The 21,056-nt window shown below is 37.9% G+C and overlaps 1 protein-coding gene across 2 annotated transcripts in view; it reads left to right on the top strand.

Moving 5' to 3' along the window:
- The first annotated feature begins 13,408 nt into the window (after positions 1–13,408).
- The window catches only part of LOC126380127 (LIM/homeobox protein Lhx2-like), a 38,094-nt gene continuing 30,446 nt past the window's right edge, over positions 13,409–21,056 (top strand). The window contains exon 1 of one of the 2 annotated variants that reach the window (XM_050029378.1): positions 13,409–13,493. The gene's annotated coding sequence lies outside the window, so the exon portion shown is untranslated. Of the gene's footprint in view, positions 13,494–19,385; positions 19,512–21,056 lie in introns of those variants that run through there. The other variant, XM_050029379.1, reaches the window with a different exon arrangement.

Raw genomic sequence — 21,056 nt, forward strand, 5'->3', positions numbered from 1 at the left:
GCTAGGCTTAACTACACCTTTTTGAAATCATGAAAAGAAACGTAAATGTCACATGATTATGTTCTGAAAAATTTAATGAACAAAAACGAAGAAAGAAAATACTCTTATCATAATATCCCGAGGAAATAGAAATAAGAAGCCTAAAGATTTTTTTTCTATCCCTGGCATCTTGGCAATGGTATAACGAAGTTGGTTAAGCGCCATCTAGCGAGTTCTTGAAAACTATTTTTTTTATTCTAAAAAAGAAAATATCCCATTTATCCATGTCCTGTTTAATAAAACCTTTGATGGAAATTCCGCTTGATATTAACTCAGAATCATGAGCTGAATCATCCCTTCAGTATTCAGTACGATGTCACTAACATCCGGTGGGTCACAATGACCACCTCGAAGCAATTCATCTAAGAAATCAATATTGCAATTTCACATTTGCGCATATAAAAGTAAGTGCGCAATGCAAACAAATGTCAAATAGCAATTTTGTTTTCTTACATGAAGTGCTTAGATGTGGCCATTTTGACCCCTATTGTGTTTTCTAAAACCTTTTCTCCTTTTTGACGTGGCTAAAATCTCATCATCATCATCATCACCAGCCCATTAACGTCCCCACTGCTGGGGCACGGGCCTTCTCTATGGATGGATAGGGAGACCGGCCTTAAACCACCACGCGGGCCCAGTGCGGATTGGTGGTTATTAACGACTGCTAATGCAGGACCAACGGCTTAACGTGCCTTCCGAAGCACGGAGGAGCTCGAGATGAAAACTTTTTTTTTGTGGTCACCCATCCTATGACCGGCCTTTGCGAAAGTTGCTTAACTTCAACAATCGCAGACCGAGCGCGTTTACCGCTGCGCCACCAAGCTTCTCCATAAAATCTCATTTGGCATAAACTATTTGGCGAAACAAGTAAATTGTAAGTAAGTATATTTCTAATAAATTGTATTTGACTTATATGTAAACAAACTTCTTGTGGCAGCCGCGCAGTATAAAGCGGTTGAACGTGGAACATGTTTTTATAACTCTATAAAAGGCGGCTCCACAATTGATATTAATTTCATGAGGTAGTATTGGGTGAAAAACAACAACTCCTTTTATGTACAGATGACAAGATAGCTCTCTGTGTTTTTGTGGCAACCCCGATAAGTAAGTGATTATGCTGCTCGTACCGCTGGGCGTTCCTTTCAAGTACCCATAAGAACTCGGGGTTTGCAAAACAAAGCTGGACCATAGAATAAATAATTAATACTAGAAAGGACTAGAGGAGCTCGGTGGCGCAGCGGTAAACGCGTTCGGTCTGCGATTGTTGAAGTTAAGCAACTTTCGCAAAGGCCGGTCATAGGATGGGTGACCACAAAAAAAAATTTCATCTCGAGCTCCTCAGTGCTTCGGAAGGCACGTTGAGCCATTAGTCCCGGCTACATTAGCAGTCGTTAATAATAATAATAATAATCCTTCCTGACCGTATTCGGCCACAGCGACTCGACAAGCAGCAGCAGCAGCAGTCGAGCAGTCGTTAATAACCATCAATCCGCACTGGGCCCGCGTCATGGTTTAAGGCCCGATCTCCCTATACATCCATAGGGAAGGCCCGTGCCCCAGCGGTGGGGACGTTAATGGGCTGATTATGACTAGAAAGGACACCATCCGCTACGCAACAACACGAGCTTAAAGCGGGCTTGATTTGACTCAAACACACACACACACGCATTTTTGATTTGATTTGATTTGACTCCCAATGGTGGCCACTTTAATGATCGACTTTCCACGCTCACCAAAAACAATATAGATGGCATTGCACAGCTTTAACGTAAAAAATAGCTATTTTGTCATTACTCTGGTACATCATCATCATCATCATCATCGAAGCACGGAGGAGCTCGAGATGAAATTTTTTTTTTTTTTTTTTGTGGTCACCCATCCTATGACCGGCCTCTGCGAAAGTTGCTTTACGTCAACAATCGCAGACCGAGCGCGTTTACCGCTGCGCCACCGAGCTCCTCCTCTGGTACATAATAATTATTCAAAAATATAATGTAATGGCAGAGGCATACATACATACATACATAAACAGCCTATATACGTCCCACTGCTGGGCACAGGCCTCCCCTCAGTCAACCGGAGGGAGTATGGAGCATACTCCACCACGCTGCTCCAATGCGGATTGGTGGAGGTGTTTTTACGGCTAATAGCCGGGACCAAAGGCTTAAACGTGCCCTCCGAAGCACGGAAGCATCTTACTTTTTCGGACAATCAGGTGATTCAAGCCTGAACAGTCCTTACCAAACAAAGGACAGTCTCACAAAGTGATTTCGACAATGTCCCCATCGGGAATCGAACCCGGACCTCCAGATCGTGAGCCTAACGCTCTAACCACTTTAATTAAGTAATTCATTATTTCACAAATTTTATGCCTGTCGGTTATCCGTCTTTTTCTTTTTCGGCGGATAAGAGAAATCAAATTCAAATTCAAAAATATTTTTATTCAGTATGTAACATAGTTACACTTTGAATCGTCATCACATAAAGAACATCTCATCCGCCTAAAACTATTGCAGCTCCTCACAACCTCTTTAGCCGCGGAAAAGAAGCTGCAAGAAAAACCTCGGCACAGGGCCCTAGACGTTCTTTAAAATTAAAAAGAAAACAAACAAAACAAAACATAAAAAGAAACATAAAATACTGTTATAAAATTTAGTCATTTGGCTGTCTAATATCAGTTGCCAGAGAGCTTATCCCATGCATTTACATTTTCTAGATCTACTTTCTTCTTTGTTTTAAGTTTACGCGGTTATTATCATAATTAAAGCACATAATAACGGGTTCTTACCGCGTTTAAATGGGGATATGAGACTCCCGATATTTCGACACTGTTGCAAGTGCCATGATCACGGGATGACTGATGAGATTGGAGTGGAGTAGGTAGATCCATAATTTTCTACGGGCAGACATATCTGTCTACCCTCTTTCTCTGCCGCTTGTTTATGTTTTTGATACCGGAATGTTCGGAACCATCTGAACTCGCACGAAACTCACTACGACAAACCGCACTCACTGTGTCCTCACGTTTTTTCACCACATTAGGCCGTTTCAAGCTTTTTACAACACCTACTACTGGATTCCACATACTCGACAACTTGAACCCGTCTTCCCTGTTGAAATTTTTATGTTTTCTGATTTCAATAGCCTCATATTCCCATTTAAACGCGGTAAGAACCCGTTATTATGTGCTTTAATTACTTTCTTCTTGTCGAGGTGGAATACCAAACTCATCAACCCTGGTGTCAGGGTTAATATTGAGCCACCAAAGGCCCCTGACATGGCTCATGTAACGACTACTTACTTACATCAGTAAATATTAACCAGGACCAACGGCTTAACGTGCCTTCCTAAGCATGGATAATCTTACTTTCGGACAATCAGGTGTTCAGCGTGTAATGTGCTCACCAAACTAGGGACCACAAAGTGAATTTTGTGATATGTCCCCATCGGGATTCAAACCCGGGGCCTCCGGATCGTGAACCCAACGCCTCAACCACTGGACCACGGAGGCCGCATCGTCTAGATAATCAGTAATCTTAAAATGAAATTAGATGATGCGTACAGGATGCAGAACATTGATAGTTTATGCAATTTGTTTGTTTGCAATTTGTTTTTGTTTGTGTTTTTTTTTTGTTTTTTGTGTTGTGTGTTTTTTGTTTGTTTATTGTTTTAATGTTCTGTGCAATAAAGTATATTTGATTGATATTGATAGTTTTTAAAGACACGTATATGTTACGAATATTCTATTGACTATAGATCTTCATAGTCAATAGAAACCAAAAATCACCATGGCTACCCCAATACAGTTACACTCCATGCTATCAACAACAATCCTATCTATTATAATCATCACAAAGTCAAATTTTACTCTAAATTACTCCAAATATAGGTAGTGGTAAATTAAACCTTACGTCTTTGGCACTAAGAGTGTGGTGTCGTCAATCAGCAAACTTATAATAGGCGTATAGCAAGATGAAAGCTTTGGTAGGTATCTTATTTTTGGCTACTAAAATATTGGGACATACGGCTGTGAAGGATGAGCTTAGGAAAGTGAGAATACTATGGAAGGATAATGAATGGGAATTTGATTGTTTATGGTATGAAAGGAGAATGGTTAATGAATGGGGCGTAAGGCAGTTTTAAAAAGTAAAAAAGGGGAGTCTATGGTGCGATGTCAGTCGGGTGAGAGGTTTTTGGTTTGAATTTAAGGTGTAAAGATATTTAATAAGGAGTAAAAATATTTAAAATGTCCCGAGTTATTTCATTATCCCACAACTAACGGGTGTCGGGTGTAGTTTTAGGCGAATGAGATGTTCGTTATGTAAAAATTGACGATTCAAAGTGTAACTATGTTACCTACTGAATAAAGATATTTTCGAATTTTAATTTGATACTGTTATACCGTGCTACACAAAGTACAGCATTGGTGTATAAACATATTAGTATAGATATCGCCTTTTATATTTCTTGCTTTTTCTACTTTCCCCTCTTTCACTCTAAAGCAGCGCGCGTCCGGATTGGGCGAATAAACCGCACTCAATAGTATGACATTCATAGCATTTGAAGCTGAAATTTGAACTACAACATTTCCGAAAGCTATTTTCCATCTTCTTATTATCGTGTCGATGGCAAACTAAATTGTATCGGCCCATAACTTGACAACAAGTATTCCATAGTATTAATTTTATAAGATTTACCGTGAATGATAATTTGAATTGAAAAGTTCTTTCATCATATATGGGCTGTGAGATCAATAACCGACCCCATTAACCCTGGTGTCAGGGTTAATTGAATCGTCAATGGGCGCGAGTGGTTAACGTGCCGTCTGAAGAACGGATCATCATACTTTCGGACAATCGGGTGATTAGCTCGCAATGTTCTAACCACACTAGAAATTACAAAGTGTTGTGATTATATCCCCACCGGGATTCGAACCCGAGAGCTCCGGATCGTGAGCGCAACGCTCTTCAATTGGACGGAGGCACATAAAAAAAAGATGTCGCCTGTTCAATAGCAAAATTATTATTCACCCCCTCCAAAAGTCATCCTGGATCTGCGTTGGCGACGACCATGTGTATCGTTCCTAATTATTATAAATCTGTCCTCACTCCGCAGTTGGAACATTGTGTAGTTTTATTTTCTGGAATAAATTCACAGGAACAAGTGTTACCGCCGGTGATTATGTCCCAAATACTGCGCCTCGATTCATCCAACGTTGTCCCGTTAATTCTGGATTGTTTTGACTCTCATTTTTATTTATATTTTACTCAATATTTTCATTATTATCGGTGGCATCCTCAGGCCTGTTGTCTTATTTATTTATTTATTTATTTATTTAGGTACACATACAGCAATACATATTAAACTTTTACAGACAACATTATAAATAGAAAGAAATACTTGGTATATATGCTTGCCAATTACATGCGTACACAGCATTCACCGTAAATGAAAACAAACAAACTATATTAATACTAAACTATATAAATTATAAAGTATATATATATATATATAAATTAACACATTTTTTAACAAAATATTAATGTAAGTACTGTTTAACGCTTATAGCGACAACCAAAGTGATTTAGCACTTTACTTTTGTAGCATCGAGGGGAATCATTAAAACGTTGTACCGGGTGAGAGCCTTCAGCGCTTCCCATTTGTCCGGCCAAGTAGGTAATGCCGTCTGCGGAAATCTACACGTCAAAAAAAAGCTAATAATGACTTACGAACGTTGTACTTCCACGGGTTCCGCGCGAACCACTGAATTCGACGTTTGAATTCATGTTTGGATCATAGACAGTTGATATCACGGGATTTGCGCCCGGTTAATGGCCCAAGGCTCACCACCTAAACATACAGTCATGGCGAAGAGTGGGTACAGTCATAAGCAATATAATGTACCCACTTTAGGACTCCGTCGCACTAACATATTTGACATTTAGTGAGACTTACAGTTAAATTTTTCAAAAAGTTAATGTGACATGGTACCAAAGTGTATACATATTAATGCTCGTGACCGTACACACTGTACACCTCTGTCTTGCCCTTCGGAGATACAGCATCATCCTATCTAGCCTATTCGATCCCATTGCTGGGCAAAGGCCTCCCTTTGATTTGTCCACTCCCAGACTGCGAGATGCAGTTACTTTATGTTGTGTCATATTATAACTACCGTAAATTTTGATTATCGATCAAGAAATAATTGTAAAGGTGGATTCACACTACTACGTGCATGAGTGGAGATCAAACGCGTGCCGCGCTGTGGCTCCATTGATCTGTGCCGCGCACCCGTCCCCGCCCCGCCAGCGCTTCGCAAAGATTACGTACGCAAAAATCCTTACATGCGGTCAAAGATTAAGGTTACAGGATACGAGCTTCTCAGAGGCTAGATATACATACAAAAAATTCTCTAATTCTCAACCATTTTTTTTAACGTGACTTATTGTAGATTTGCCGCAATTGGCATTAACTACTTGTCCGGACAAACGGGGAGCGCGTTTAAGACCACAGGCCTGAGGATGCCCAGTTGGGCGCGAACTTCGTCTCGGGGCGTCGTCTGAGAGGAAAAATATTTGAAAGAATTAATCGATCCTAAGGGGTCGAAAGCGATAACCGCTGATTGAAGGAAATCGTCGGCCACGCCGGCGGGGTCGGTATCGGGGTTCTGAAGTAGTTCTCAACCAGGTGGACGGCCAGAGACAGACAAAATCTGTGGTTACACGTTCTGGGACACATTACCTTAGCCATCTAGAAACGAGCATGAAATCGATTACTTACGCGACGTGTCACTACGTGACGAGTAGAAGACGTGCTCAGACGTGTTGGGGGCTCACGAAACGCGTTAATAGATTTTTAGCGACTGAACATGAATGAAAAAATGAGCCCGAAAATCGATGAAATAGTAATCATCATCACTATTATAAGAGCCACGCTCTTGTAATAACGTCGCTGACGTCGCTTACTGACGCTTTTTAAATTTTTAACGAATCCGATTTGTACCTTTTGTTATTGTTAATAAGACACAAATTATTTTAACAAAAATAATACAGATACGTCAATTTGCAAAATCAACACGAGTATAAAGACACATTAAATTCCTTCTTTAGTTTTTTCTCCATAAATACACATTTTCCGCATATTTTTTTTTCATATCAAATTCTACCATGTGACACTATTCGGCTCCAATAACTCTCATTACGACGCTGTTAGTCATGTTACCATACTTTGCATGGCCATTGCCCGCTCTTTGTGGCATTATATACTACTTAACTCAAAGCCTATTGTCGACAGAAGTTGTGTTATACCAAATTCCATTTTAGTGCTCGTCTAACGATGTTCAGTGGAGGACTTTGGTAAAATATGTACCATCCATGTTGATTATTACCTCAGAGATGTCAGTATTACATATTGTTTTAAGTTAACGCGGTTATTGTCATAATTAAAACACATAATAACGGGTAACGCGGTAAGAACCCGTTATTATGTGTCAGTATTACATATTTGTAGATGATGGCCTATAGATTCAGAACCCGATGGGAGATAGGCATTCAGATCTTATCGCTATCAGTTTACTAGGGTCGATTAGGTAGTTGTTTCAAATATGAACCCTAATAAACCTATAAACTATCTCAGAAGTCGTCCAAACCTGAAGTTTGTGCCCAATTGGGCACACTCAGGCGTCTTGTTTTTTTTTGTACCGGGCGAGTGCCCTCAGCATTCCTCATTTGTCCAGCTAAAAAGCCACGTCAAAAAATAAAGAAATACCTACTATTTGCGCTGTTGTTAATATAGCTTTAATTTCAGGCTGCTTTGGATGGTACGTAAAAGCGTTGGTTCTGGCTATATTGGGACCAATGTTAATATACATATAACCAAATCAAAATCTTTCAGACGGCTTGAATACTCAACATCCAACCCCCAGTGGTGTACGCCCCGCACCAATGTGGATCTTCTTCTTATCGTGTGGATTTGTGAGGTGGAATACCAGCCTCATCAACCCTGGCAGGGTTATTATTGAGCCGCCAAAGACCCCTGACATGGCTCATGTACGACTACGTACTTACATCAGTAAGTAGTAACCGGGACCAACGGCTTAACGTGCCTTCCGAAGCACGAATCATCTTACTTTCGGACAATGAGGTAGGTAATCAGCCTGTAATGTGCTCACCAAACTAGGGACCACAAAGTGAATTTTGTGATATGTCCCCATCGGAATTCGAACCTGGGGCCTCCGGATCGTGAGCCCAACGCTCAACTACTGGATCACCGACGCCCCCTGTGGATGATTGAGGGGAAGCCTGTGCCCAGCAACGGACCTGACACGTTTGTCATCATCCGTCCACTGTAGGCGATTACATACATACATACATAAACTCACGCCTATTTCCCACTGGGGTAAGCAGAGACTAGGGTAAAGCCGGGGTAGATGGCCATAGTTTTTTTGAAGCCTAATAAAAATTAAACTACAATATGCATTATGATAATCAGTACTTTTAATTAAACTCTGAACATTTAACTTATGGAAGTGACATATAATATTGATATTTTTTAAAGAGTTCAACCTTAAAACTAACTTTAAAAAAAAAACAACTCTGGCCATCTCTCCCGTATACTAAGGGTGAGATGGCCATAGTAGGACGGGTAAGATGGCCAGTACTAAATCTCACTTTTTTATTTTTAACACAGCTTTACTTTGTGTCATCTGACTTTTTTTGCATCGACCGCATTTAGAGCACACGGTATCAAATTCTGTGCAATTCACATTGAAAACAAATGGCACATTGAATCCAATCTTCGATTAGCTGTGTTTGTTAATATTTTTTTCCACAGCCTACACAATTGTTTTCTTCTTTCATATCGCTCTTTTCATCTGTATCATTTAAAACTATCTCTTCTTCTTCGTCATCGCTGCTTTTAGATATTTTCCTAGTCGATTTTCTTTTAAGAGGTAATTTATTTTTTGGTTTGTCAGTCATTTTATTGCTATCATCAGTCTTTTCTACTTTCTTAGTCTTGATCCTTCCTTCCTTTAAATGTATTTTTTATTACTTTCTTGTTCCTTCTTAATCTTTTTTTTTTGTTCCTTGAGCAGTCGAGCCTCTTCTTTAGACTTTCTTACATGAATATGATTCTCAGAAGTGAGAACTTTGCCAACTTGCTTCGCTCGTTTGCGTACCTCTTCTAACCATTCAGGAATCGGAGAAAGTTTTTTTAAAATTTGTGTTGGAGTTATATGCGTTCATTCTTTGACGAAATAAATTTAAAAAAATAACGATCACAAAAAAATATTAAAATTTATCCCCTACAATCATATGGCCATCTGTCACTGACAAACCAAGGCCATCTCTCCTAATCATCCGGGAGAGATGGCCATACCATCCAAGTGAAAAAAAACGCAAAACCATGCCGTAGTTTTGAGCTTATTATGTAGCACGGTTCATTATCTGGTAAAAATACTAAAAAAAAACATGTTATTTTTGAAAACTAATATGACCACAACTTCGTACGTAAACTCTTAAAAAAGAATTAGCATTAGTCAAATCAAAACATTAGGTTTTTAATAACATTTTCATTTTTTTTCGCGGAACTTTTGGCGTACGTTTGTTCTTACGCACCTCGGCAAGCAAGCTGAGTACGTGGTTATGCCATCTAGCGATTCTTTGTACAATTTTTAGGCACTGGCCAACTCTCCCGTACGGCCGTCTATCCCGGAATTACCCTATAGAATTCCATTTGCTTCGATCCTGACACACTTCTCTTGCCTCCTCCACTCTCATCAATCGCTTCATACACGCACGCCGGTTCAGAGTAGATCGTATTGAACCTTTTCTAAGGACATCTCCAATTTGATCATCGTAAGTCCTTCTCGGTCTTCCTCTGCCAGCCCTATACCGCTTTTGCAATTCTATTATCCTTCATCCGCTCAACGTGTCCAAACCAACCTAACATTCCCTTCTCAATCCTAGTCACTATATCCTCTTTTACACCACATCTCTGTCTTATCACACTGTTTCTCACTCTATCACTCAACTTCACACCGCAGATGCTACGCAAAGACCTCATTTCTACGGCATTGATCCTACTTTCATGCTTCTTCTGTCATACCCAACATTCACTACCGTACTTCAGCGTAGGGACAAGCACTGCATTGTGAACAGCCATTGTAGGCGATTAATAGGCACTAATAATGATTGGTTATCGCATCTGTTCCAAGCTAATCTATGCCAGTCACTCATCACTGAACGCCTATTAGGCACGTCGAGATTTAACAATCACGCCACGTGTCACGCGACGCGACGTGTCACTACGTGACGAGTAGAGGACGTGCTCAGACGTGTCGGGGGCTAACGAAACGCGTTAATAGATTTTTGGCGACCGAACATGAATGAAAAAATAAGCCCGTAAATCGATGAAATAGTAATCATCACTATTTTAAGAGCCACGCTCTTGTCGGTGTAGCATTCTTCATGCTACTGTTTTAGGGAAAAATAGAGCAGTGGTTTCCCTCTTGCCTTCCGCCCCGCAGTACTCTGTTTGACGCGAGTGGGATGGCGCCCAGAGTAGTCTATTTCAAAGCCGTACTAGGACTCCTGTCCTCCGCCTCTGAATAGTGCTGACAGTTACTGCTGTGCTCTGTCAGGTTCCAGGTTACAGTCCCTGTGACCGTGTGACTGTGTGTGTTTGAAATAGTAATAATGATACATAAATTCAAGCAGTGCGCAGAGCAACATTATAATCTGTCGCCAGTCATCTATCATATCAGAAAGAACATTATAATAACCACGCTGTCGGTTTTAACGACATGCTCTTAATGATAAGCTACTGAACTTATTTCGTGTACTTATTCACATAAACTTAAACACAAACTACGACTCCTTAATCTATATCTCCTTCTGAAACTCTGGATACATAAATTACTTATAGGTTAAGTAAATGAAATTCATCTTTTTTTGGAGTTATGTATTACATTATTATGTAGTACAGGACAGTATTTTGACATTGTCAGAAGATAAATTTAAAGCTCACGTGAAGCTTACTTTATGTAAAAAAGTTTATTATAAGATTAATGATTACCGAAATGATAAAAATGCCTGATTATGAAATTCTGATTATTAAATAAAGACACATCTAAAGATGACAAAAAACGTTTTCATATTTATGAATTAAAACGTGCGACATATTGTCGCGTTCTTCTATGACGTCACAGGTTGCTTTATCATACAAATTCCATAGTAATTTCGCGTTTGACGTTTAGTAAAGTAACTGATTTGACTAGTTGGAAAGAACCCTATTAAATAAAGTCCGTAGTTGATTGCAAGTCGTTGGTAGTTGATTACGAATCTACTAATTAGTACCTATTTATCATCTCGGAGCCTTTAAATGCAAGTATCTAGGGTAAGAACCAACTACACTTGCCGATGTACAAGAAGATAACACTAATTAATGTATTGTAAATATGGATACAACATTTTGTTTTAATTTAAATTAATAAAGAATGCTCATTTATACAGAGCAGATATTACCACCCGTCTTGGACTTTACTTAGGACGTTTGACATATATCGTTCAATTATATTATACATATGAAACCGTCGCCTTTATGGGTGATTAAAAATTTATCTTTAGTGGGGTAGGCAGAGCAACAGGTTCATAATCGGAAAACAGCTTGCAGCCCACTTTTGGTCGGCGCGAAGTCTTAAAATGGATATTATGGACTTTAGTTACAGGTGATCCTCCATCGTTTTAATGGTCCATAATGTTAGAAACACACAATCCGTCTGTCTGTTTTAAAGACATTCCCGGAAATATCGCTCTCAGAGCAGTATAGAAAATAGTTCTTATGAATATAAAATGAAAGATAATACCTACGCGATTCAAAGGAAAAAAAAAGTTTGTGGTGGCAAAAAAGTTTTTTTTCGTTTTTCTATTTAAAACAAAAAACACATCAGGGTTGATAAGGTCAGTTAGAAGAAGTAATTTTTACAGAATGTAATGTCGGATGACGGTAGCTATTAATGCAGGTGGTATTAACAGCTCGAGATACACCCGCCAGCCGCATAGAGGCGCAGCGCGATATCGTATACCTAATAAATATTTTTAACAGTAGGTGGACTGTTAATATGAAACTAAGTATAAATAATTATAGAAACACAGCTGATCGCCTGCTCGATAACATATCGACGACTTCCGTTGATACGAACGTAAAAAAACTTTAATCTCATTTTCGTTCTTTTGTTTTAAAGTAAATTATAATAATCATGAAGTAAAATTAGCTGTTCTTACTTTGTCGGTTCTTGTGAAGTTCTAAAAAAAGTTTTTTTCTTTTCTAATAGTTGTTCTACGTTGGTGGCACTTGATAGGTAGGTATCTATACTTGTTGCTGTACTGAGGTAGGTAAAAACTACTAATATCTGATAAGTATGTACTTATATTTTTTTAAATGTCAATTCAGTAGAACTTTTTTTATTTACAGAGTAACGTAACGGGTACCGTATTTTGCGAGGATCTTTTCCAATAAGATTGGCTATATAAGCCACATGAACGTTGGAGTTGAAGCAGTCGCCGTAGCCGAAACCGGCTGGATCACATCATCATCATCATCATCACCGTATTTTTTGTATGTCAAAACCTCGTGGTGGGCTAGTTGGTAGAACGCTCCACCCTCATTGTAAGGTCACAGGTTTAAATCCAGCACGTGCCTAAGCCAAACATGTTTTCATTTGACTTCGTGGTTTGCTACTGGTATCATCAAACTGAGGAGCATTACCTACTGATATGTAAGTAACCCTGGACATGCTAAATCTTGAGGATAGGTAAGCAGACGCCGTAAAAAACGAGATATCGCTAGGGGTGATAATGTGGCCAGTTTTTATAAAAGTATAAGATGTACTGGTTCTAAGCATTATTTTTTGATATAGAGGTAGATAGGTATACATTTCTTATCCACCATCATACCGAATTTTCTTAAAGACTGCTATAGTTAGAGCTTCAAGAAATCGATCTCTCGCTGTTTACCCGGGGTTGGTACCGGAACCGTTCGCCGGCCGAGTCCCGCCTAAATTAAACCTTATACTCAAAAACCGTAAACCCAAAGTTTAAACAAAACGCTACACTAGTGCTCCCCGAAAAAAATATTCGGAGTTTGATTTTCGTCGTCTCGTTCGTCGTAACCGGTTCTTTTTCCGCACAGAGAGGGACAGAGTGTGTCTGAGAGTCGCCGAGTGCCGAATACGCGAGGAGCGGGCACACATTTGAACTACGTTCGTGGAGCGTGGGCGTGTGATTGGCCACCGTGGGTAGTAGGCGTGGTGCGGCGCAGCATCGCGCGCCCCTCAAACGTCCGCCGAGTTCCAACAGTGTCGTGTTCAATTTTGGAACAGTTGAATGCGTATTGTATACGTTTGACAGCGTGTTGCCGCGCGCGCGACGTTGCCAGATTTCGCTGGACTAGAGGTAAATTTATTGGAATTGCAGATATTAACATAATATGGCACAAGCTTTCGAGCGTTTCGACGTTACAGTTCGTTTATACAGTTTTGATATGCGGCGACGTATGTTCTGTAAATTAATGCAAATGTGATGAAAATATTTTGTTTTTAGTGTGATGTGTCTGTCTGGATTCAAGAGTCAGGGATAACTCAAGGTTCCGTTTTATTTGTAGATTCCTTCAGAAGTTTTATGTTTAAAAATAAACAAAAAAGACAACATGCTGCAGGACTTAATATACTTATATATTTTTTATAAACAGTTTAAAAGATGTTGAAAGTGTTTTTTGTGGCTAACTCCTTTGGCAGCAGTCTGTCGAAAAAGGCTTTAGGCACACTTCATAGAGTGTCTGTACCATGTTGATCAAAAGATGGCGCTGTAGGTACCTATAAAACTTTTTACTGTAGATAGACCTACCTACCTACTCTCCGAACAATAGATATTGGTAACATAATATTAGAGCGCGCTCACACACGATTATAGGTACAGGCCTATCATAACAAGATTATCATTTTTTTCTATAATATCACCTTTATATACCCCTGCAAATAAATACCTAGATTACATAATAATATTACCTTCTTTTTTATTTATTTGAGTGGAGATTTAGGGATGGATGACGGTTAATGATATTAAGCAGGTATGTAGGTGCCTCCCTATATAGAGACCATAGAATGCGCTACAGTAGGTATGAAGCACTTGCATAATCAATGTTATTATTAATTATCCATTGTGGGTATTAAAAACAAGATAGCTTGTTAGGTATTCTTTTTAAATATTTTTTTTCGCAGTGTTGACGTCATCAAAGTTTGGTATTTATTGATTCTTCAATTTTCCAACATTCTGAGGACTTAAATTTTATTATTGAGAAAAAATATAATAGGTGTAATCAATTTACGTTATTATTATTATCACTTAACATCTTGCGGCCGAGGCTTCCAGACACGATAAGTCACATTCCACAAAATAAGTAAACATAAAACTACTTGTCAGATTTCAAGTCATTTGAGATGACCCATAGTTTGACAGTCTTTTTGTTTATTAAAATGTGACGTCACCAGGCAAAACGTCACGTGACCAAGCATATTTGCGCGAAATTTTATATTAATAAAGAAAAATATGTTTTTTCCTATTATATACCTAAAGCTTTTTCGAGAAAATAAAATATTTTAAGATGTATGAAATAAGCTTCTGTAATTTTTAAAATACTTATCCGAAAACTGCCAAGTAGCCAATTTGTCAATTATTACGACTTGTCAATTAGTTCCTTTGAAATCCGCAGGACTTACGTGGCTCTTAGCTCTACACTAAAAATCACAAGTCCATTTTGACTGCTGTCAGTCTAATAGGAAACGGAAACCAATAAGAAAAAAATAATCTTATAAAGATGACCCTAAGAAAACGTCACAATGGAGTTTTCTCTTGATATTTTCCATTGTATGTTATATGCAGTTATCCACCTACTAATAATAACAAACATGGCGCCCTAATATCATCACACCACTGTAGATATTTTATAGGTTTGGGATTATTTCAATGACCTTTCGATATTAGGTAGTTTACATTAATTCATTTGAAATTATTTTTATGTTATTTATTATTCAATTGAAATAACTATGATATAATATGGGATTATGAGTTTTGATTTTGTTTTTATTTTGTAAAATATATTATATTCTGTACAAATCACGAAATTGAAATAACAGTATGTATAAATAACATGTATTTAAAATAAATTATATTTTTATTATTATACCTATGTATTCTGTGTATTTTTTTGACGTGACTTATTGGAAGTATCACAAAGGACTGTATCGCGGTAGGAATAAAATAAAAAAGTTATGTTATTTTTCGCGTTACCGTAGGTGACCTAAATAGCGGAACCCGTTAAAAAACTAAAAAAAAATATTACATTGTTTTCAATGTAGTCCACAAGGTTCCATGGTTTTTCGTGGATGTATCACCATATGTGTTTTTACCGGGTATTTATTTTTCCGGGTATTTGCTCAATTGCCCATCTCTATTATATTAATTATTTTGTTACTTAACTATTTATTTAACTATTGATCAACCATCAAGTATTAATTTCCAAATTATTATGATACTCGTAAATGAGGATTATAAAGATATACACTCAGATAAGACTCACGCCCGTCTTAATGGGGATAGGCAGAGCCACAGAAGTTTTTAATTCTTATGTTTCTTATGGAAGATTTATGACTGTGTTTTAGAAGAAAAATTTAAACTTTATACAATACATAATTTATATATATTTGTATAATATTACCTAGATATGCTTAACGTTTTTTAGTTGTGATTTTAAATATTGTATATACCTGTAATTAGGGCACATATGCCTACAAACATGACCTTATGATTAGAATTTTATAGCATTACGATATATGTATTGTTGGTGTCCTCCAGTCGTCAAAAAAAAAACGCAACTTTTTGGAGACTGTAGAATTCGAAATTGGTCTGAAGAACTACCCTGACCCTGAGAAGGACAAGCGTTTCTCGGGCACCGTCAAGCTATAGTACAGTAGAGTACATATAATTTGTTTAAATTACACATGGAGAGACAAAAGAGAGAAAAAAAAATTAAAGAACGTCTAGGGCCCTGTGCCGAGATTTTTCTTGCAGCTTCTTTTCCCCGGCTATACAGGTTGTGAGAAGCTGCAGTAGTTTTAGGTGGATGAGACGTTCGTTATGTAAAAATTGACGATTCAAAGTGTAACTATGTTACCTACTGAATAAAGATATTTTTGAATTTGAATTAATATTTAGAAGTTTCTAAGAGCACTTGCAGCAGTTGGAGCCGTACTTGGCATCTAAAATGTTTGTTTGGACTTTTTTAAACTCCAGATGAGAGACAATTTAACAAATTATAAAAAACGGGTCAAGTTGAAGTCCGGCTAGCTCACCGAGAGTTTTATACAAACTGCCGTAAATTACCAAAGATAATGTAAGGGAGGCTCCGTGTTTCCCTTTTGATGTTGGGAACCCTAAAAATATAGTATCCAGACTCCATAAAAAAGACATATTTATAAAAAAAACATTTTCAATATCTTTGCACTACTTGTTTGCTTAGCGCCATCTAGTTAGACAAATTATACTTTTATTAAAACATCGAATTGGAAATAGAACGCGTCAGTTGGGAAGCTTCAAAAAAAGTGTAAACTGGTAATGGGTTGTCTTTGAACATTACTACACCTTTCCCGGCCTGTCATTACAGAGGGGTTTCAAGATATCTGACAGCGAACGAGACTCACGTTTCCGAGGGCCAGAACCCCTAAAGAGGGGGACAAGTCAGAGGGGTCTGAGGGACGCCCCTCCGAGAGGGCGTTCGGCAACCCCCGTATTTGCGTAGCAATTTGCAATTTTTTTTTTCTCCATGAAGCTAAGCTGCTTTTTTATTTTTTTCCAATTGGATCACGAGTTTGATGCTTATTATGGTTTCTAGATTATTTAAAAAAAAAAAGATTGATTGGAGTGGTTTTCAAGAAAAAAAAAATACAGTTCTGTTCGTAGAAGGCGTCACTCGCAAAGTAGTGACTATTTCTAATCCTGGTTCAGGGAAACCACTGAATTCGACATTCGGAGTTCGATTTCATGTTTGGACCATAAGTAGTTAGTATCCCGTGGCTTAGGCTCTCTCGATATGACATGGGGGCCATAACACCTGTGGTTTGACGTTCCCGGTGATTTTCTGGGAACATTCCGGGCAGTAAAAAGGCGCGAAAGTTATGTAGAAAGACCTTTGTTACCTAGTCTTCAGGCAGATAACATCATAGTTTCAACTTTTTTAAGACAGTAGTTAACAAAAGCTTTACAAAAAAGGTTATTATAAAGTTAGTGATTATTTAGAAGACATGAATGCATGGGATTAACTGTCTGAGAACTGATATTAGGCAGCTTAATTACTCAATTGTATAACAATATTTTTTGTTTATTTTTTTTAAAGAACGTCAAGGGCCCTGTGCCGAGGTTTTTCTTGCAGCTTCTTTTCCCCGGCATACAGGTTGTGAGAAGCTGCAGTAGTTTTAGGCGGATGAGACGTTCGTTATGTAAAAATTGACGATTCAAAGTGTAGGTAAAGATATTTTTTATTGAATAAAGATATTTTTTGAATTGAAGACCCCAGTCAAGAGCAAACCCATCAAAGGTAAAAAAAAAACTGGGACAGTTCCCAGTCTAGCATTGAATCAAGTCTTACTCGAGCTTTGGGTAATAAAAATGGGTCAACATAAAAATAGTTTTGCCGTAAACAATGTGCTATAAAAAATTGTTATCGGGTCAGCTATAAAATAATACAAGTCTAAACTCCAGCTGTATACGGAAACCGTTCAATCGTTAAAATTATCGGTCCCCATAAAAAATACGACCAAAAATATCGTAAACATTAACAATAGTTGTAGACCTGCAGAGATTGCACGTTCGTAATACCTAACAATACGGCAGCTTATTCCGCTTTCGATGTATCTAATTTTATGTTTGTTTTAAAAAAAACAAATTTTGAAGGATATTCCGAGATAGCGCTAGGGGATTAAAAGGGCCACATCAAAGCAATTCATCTAAGAAAAACAACTTTGCTAGTTGACATTTGTGTGCATTGCGCACCTTTCATACGCGCAAATGTGAAATTGCAATATTTATGTGGCTTTTATGTGGCCATTTTAACCTCCTGTTCGGGTTTGAATCTCAGCTCGTTCTCTAATACCTGAATTCATGTTTGGATCCTATGACTAATTGTCTATACAATTTGTACCCGGTTAATGGCAATGACACAAACAATACTCTTCAAACTACCCCTTCGGAGATGCAGGCGTGATGTTATGTTATAAGAAATATTGTCACAAGCATAATAAATAAAAGCATGAGTATAGAATTCAAATTAAAATAAATACACAAAAAAAAAATATGAATTTTGCAACGGAAAATTCCACTTGATATCAAGTCAGAATCATGGTCTGAATCATCCCCCTCAGTATTTGTTATTTTTTCCTTCATTCCTAAGTATTCTTGATTTACGAATCCATATTAAGGCTTTGTACCAACAGTGGCTACAAATTGTCTTTGATTACTTATGACGCTGCTCGCCCGTTAGGGTTTCAGGGCGTGAGTTTGTGTATGTTTTTAATATACTTACTGTAGATTGTCATACTAAAATCAGGGGTAGCATAATCATAGAGGTCGAAGTATGGGGTACGATAGTCAATTATCATTATTACGGCCCCCATGGTGCAGTGGACGCGCCTTGGGCTCACGATCCGGAGATCCCGAGTTCAAACCCTGGTGGGGACATATCACAAATCACTATGTGATCCCTAGTTTGGTTAGGACATTACAGGCTAATCACCTGATTGCCTGATCCGTGCTTCGGAAGGCACGTTATAACGTTGGTCCCGGTTATTACTTACTTATTTAAGTAAGTAGTCATTATATGAGTGTTGTAACGGGCCATTGGCGGCTCGATAGTAATCCACACACCAGGGTTGCTGAGGCTGGTAGTCCACCTCACAACCCACACGATAGTAGAAAAAAAGGCAGTCCATTTGCTGGTCACAAAGTAACCGTCGCTCCAAGGCTTAACGATCGAAGTTTAGCAGTGGAGTTGCGTAGCTTTTTTGCTTTAAAGCCTTCAAAACCCTTATCAAAGTTAACAACAACTATAAACCGATTTATAGTCTGTGGTTAAACCCGTTGATAAATACATAAACGTTATTATTGTACCGATTAGATAAGGCAACGTGAGCATTTGTTTTTGATTGGCTTTTCACCAATTTTCGAATAGGCAATAAAACTATTTCACTTTTCAATTTATTTTTATGTCGATTAATGACTCTTTTGTGGCTTAGTTCATTTGTTTCGTTATACAGTGACGAGTGTTTACGCCGCGGCGTATTGTAATTTACAAATTGGATTGTAAAAGTAACTTGTTGTTGGAATATTAATAAAACAAAACTCTACAATATCTTCATTCACTAGGTAACATAGTTACACTTTGAGTCGTCACTTTTTATATACTTTTTAAATTTATTTTTGTCGGACGTCTCACCCGCCTAAAACTATTGCAGCTTCTTTAGTATAAGCGAGGAATAGTAAAGTTTTTTGTTTGAGTTGGGAAACATAAGTATGCGTTTAGTCGCTTAGTGACGGTTTATCATACAGTGCTTCTAATTTCTTAATCCCGCTCATCAATTATCGCATATCCGAATACAAACGACTGCTATGTATTTACCTAGGGGATTTATTGTCCAGTAGAATTTGAATTCAGAACTAGAGCGTTAAAAATGCCACATAGAAAAAATTCATCTAAAATAGCAAAATTGCTATTCGACATTTGTTGACATTGTGCACTTACTTTTATACGCGCAAATATCAAATTGCTTTTTTAGATGAATTGCTTCGATGTGGCCTTTGTAACCCCTTAAGCACTAAACTAAATGTGCAGTAGTAGGTATAAGTCGTCACCAAACTTTTATAATTTTTGATCATTTGTTGATAATGGCCGTTAATTCACCGAGACACCAAAGCCGCTGGCAACGTCGCCAAATAATTTATATTGAAATGGCTTCGTTGCGAAAGCGTCGCCAAGTGAGTCTAAATTTTAAATGAATTGTTTGGCGACGTGACGCGTGCGTGGCGTTTTTGATATTACGAGCGTGAATTGCGTCTGTGTGAATGACAATTTATTCATAAAAATGTGTTCACCACTATATAATTATTTGTAGTCATCTATCTGATGGGATCTAACATGAACTTACAAAAGTGTAAAAACAAATTTAATGTATCATGGCGGGTAGGTAAGCATATACCTACAAGAATTATTATTGCAGACCAATTTAATTTGACACCGTATAATGAGTAGGTAGGTAAATTTATCTTTTCCCTCTATTTATGTTTAAGTATAAATTATAAAGTATGTTAGTTCGTCACGCTACGCGGCAGAGAACCAAAAAGTGAATTATTTCTACGATTATATTTTTTTTTATTTTCTGTTGACCGCGCCCTCTCTCTAATTAGAATAATTAATTATCTATTATCTAGAGTTATTTCATTATAGTTTGATATTAAATAAACTCGGAACTATTGTAAGTAGACATAAGTAGAAAAATGTCTACGGACACAATATATTTGTGTGCATATAACACGAGAACTGATTCTCTCTGTAGTGTACAGTCGCGCAAGAAAGTAGGTATGAGTCGCGTTTAATTTTGATTTCCCCACACTAGTATAGGTCTTTATAGTAATATGATGTATAAATATGTTACTATAATTAACACGAGGGGGGTTAAAAACGCCACATCGAAGCAATTCATCTAAGAAAGCAATATTGCAATTTATACTTCTATTGGCTACATCGAATCAATTCATCTAATATAGTAATTAGATGAATTGCTTCGATGTGACTATTTTAACCCCCCTGTACGATGAAAAAATATAAACAACACTGTTAGCTCGACCATTATAGATCGATGCGGCGATGCGGCTCATGTTCTTGCGTTGATCTAACAGAAAGCTCGGTGACGC

The sequence above is a fragment of the Pectinophora gossypiella genome, chromosome Z (assembly GCF_024362695.1).
Source record: "Pectinophora gossypiella chromosome Z, ilPecGoss1.1, whole genome shotgun sequence".
Classification (NCBI taxonomy): domain Eukaryota; kingdom Metazoa; phylum Arthropoda; class Insecta; order Lepidoptera; family Gelechiidae; genus Pectinophora; species Pectinophora gossypiella.